The sequence below is a fragment of the Trichechus manatus genome, unplaced genomic scaffold (genome assembly GCF_000243295.1).
Source record: "Trichechus manatus latirostris isolate Lorelei unplaced genomic scaffold, TriManLat1.0 scaffold00044, whole genome shotgun sequence".
NCBI lineage: Eukaryota > Metazoa > Chordata > Mammalia > Sirenia > Trichechidae > Trichechus > Trichechus manatus.
The window spans coordinates 1,493,154-1,496,298 of record NW_004443980.1 but is presented as its reverse complement, the minus strand read 5'-3'; positions in this window follow the sequence as shown (position 1 = coordinate 1,496,298).

Below are 3,145 nucleotides of genomic sequence, written 5' to 3'. Positions count from 1 at the left end.
TTGGCTCTCATGGATTTGTTCTAATTTTCTTCAGTTTCAACTTGAACTTGCATATGAGCAATTGATGGTCTGTTCCGCAGTCGGCCCCTGGCCTTCTTCTGACTGATGATATTAAGCTTTTCCGTTGTCTCTTTCCACAGATGTAGTTGATTTAATTCCTGTGCATTCCATCTTCCGAAGTCCATGTATATAGTTGCTGTTTATGTTGGTAAAAAAAGATATTTGCAATGAAGAAGTCATTGGTCCTGCAAAATTCCATCACGCAATCTCCAGCATCATTTCTATCACCAAGGCCATATTTTCCAACTACTGCTCCTTCTTCTTTGTTTCCAATTTTCGCATTCCAATCTCCAGTAATTTGCCCAAAAGCAAAGACGAGAAGGCAGGAAGGGACAGGAAAACTGGATGAATGGACACAGGGAACCCAGGTTGGAAAGGGGGAGAGTGCTGATACATTATGGAGATTGCAACCCATGTCACAAAACAATTTTTGTATAAATTTTCGAATGAGAAACTAATTTGTGCTGTAAACTCTTACTAAAATGCAATAAAATTTAAAAAAAAAAATAATAATTGCTCACAGGGGAAAAAAAAAGACCAGACTTACTGGTCTGACACAGACTGGAGAAACCCCCGAGACACTGCCCTAAGACAACCTTCTAACTTGACACTGTGGACACACCCGGAGGCCACCTTTCAGCCAAATAATAGACGGGCCTATAAAATAAACAATAACACCCGTGAAGAACGTGCTTCTTAGAACAATCAATGATACGAAATCAAAAGGGTAACATTTGCCCAAAACCAAAGATGAGAAGGCAAGGAGGGACAGGGAAACCAGATGAATGGAAACAGGGAACCCAGGGATGAAATGGAGTGAGTGCTGACACATTGCAGGGATTGCAACCAATGTCACGGAACAATCTGTGTATGAATTATTGACTGGAAAACTAATTTGCTATGTAAACTTTCACCTAAAGCACAATAAAATGTTTAAAAAAGAAAAAAGTAGTATTCCAGGGAGAAGGAACAGAAAGTACAAACGGCTTGAGCTGAGGCATCTGGCTCTGCCCAGCTGTAGGAAGACCCCTGCACAGGATCCTCTGAGGCAATCCCTGCACTGGCACACTCAGATCTCTCTTGCCCTATACAGGCAAATGTTACACCTCTTTTAGCTCCACAGGCAAACCACCTGCCCGAAGGCACTTAGCTGTCACTCAGTGGGCCGTCAAGCACACTGCCACTGTCTATGGCCATCTCACATTGTCTTCAGTGTTACAGCTCTTTCTTTGGGTCTAGGAGGGTTCAGTGCAGAGACCCCAGGTCCATGGTCCAAAGGACATGCTCTGCTTTAGACTCTTCTTGATGGTAGTGAGGTCCCCCGAACCTCTGTGGGGTTGGCCCTTCTATAAGCAGACTGTCAATTTCAAGGCAAGGCATGGCCCTCTCAACAGGACCACAAACTGACCAATCCCCTCAGTAGACGGTAAGTCACTTAATTTGCAGTCGCAGCCAATCATTTTGTGGGAGTTACAAAACTATGGCTAGAAAGGCCATATAAAAATGATTCATTGCACTGCAATAATGTATCTGTTTCTGTTGTGGGTGCAAGGAATCTTCTGTTCAGTAATAACAATTCAGTTAAGATTTGGAGTTGGCATATTTATTTGTTTCTCTTAATGATGAGATTGAATTTCTGTTCTTTTGTTAATTGCATTTCTCATATGTGTAATTTGATTAAAGTAAGAACCAGAAAGGAGTGATATTTAGGTAGGGGGTAAGGAAGGAAGAAGAGAAGGGCTAGAGAGAAGGGAAGAAGGAAAGAAAATGTATTCCTCTTCACGCTATCACTTGTCACCCAGAGTGACACTGCTTTGCAAGTTAAGACTGGGAACGTAGCTCAAACTTTACATGTAATGATAAGTGCTTGGCATGTGTCAGGACTTATGGTAAGTATTTTATATCCATGATCTAATTTAATTTTTACAACAGTTCTATAGGGTAGGTATCAACAGCCGCATCTTACAGATGAGGATATTAAGGCTCAGAGAGGTTAAATAACTTGCACAGGGGAAAGTAGAAATGAGTGATTTCCAATGGCTTGGACAGGGCTGTCAGAATTAAACCCAAGCCATTCTGATTCTCCTCCCCTTCCTCCAAGTTTTGATCCTGTCTCTTCCTACTAATAAAGGGAGATTGGACTCTCCAGTCTTCCAATGGCAATCGTTGACTCATGGTGAGGAGCTGCGGAAGGCCCTTACAAACTACTATCCCCTTGCCCCTGTTAAACAGTGCTATTAACCGAAAAGTTAGAGGTTCAAGTCCACCCAGAGGTGCCTCGGAAGAAAGGCATGGTGATCTACTTCCAAAAATCAGCCATTAAAAATCTTACAGACCGTAGTTCCACTCTGACACAAATATGGTCGCCATGAGTCAGAATCGACTAGATGGAACCGGTTTTTTTTATCCCCTTACTGCAACAGCCTCTGAATTCAAGTCCATCCAATACTCTTTAAATTATTTTTAAATAGCAAAAGAATGCACTACACCCATTGCAAACTGGCAAGCCACACGGATCTGTACTGAGAAAAGTGATAATAAATTCAGCATTGGCACTTCTGAGGATACCATGAGAAAACACCCAGGGGTTCAAACTGATCCCAGAAGGGAAACAGATCTCTCCCTGCTTTCACGGCGCGGTCGGGTGTCTCTCCGGACTGCTAGCCCCGCCAGGCCTTGGAACCTCGGGCAAGCCCTGGGACTCCGGATTTCGGACTGTGGGGTCCAGGGAAGAGGACGGCCCTCAATCTCTGGTGCGCACACCCGGCACGCGCGCGCGCGCGCACACACACAAACAGCACACACACCCTCACGCACACATCCCACGCGGTCACAGACCACAGACGGTACAAACAGGCGCGTGCACCCAAACACACATCACACCCGCACTCACCACACCACGTACATAGGCACAGGCGGTCTCCCACACACTCGCCCACTCACTGTCCCCCACACCCGGGCGCGCACACACGCCCCCGCGGACACGCGCATCCCCGCGCACACTCGGTCACCAAACCGGAGGGGCGGCGCGGCAGCGGAGCCGGCGGTGCCGGCGGGGCGCGGCCAGGAGAGGGCGCGGCGAGGG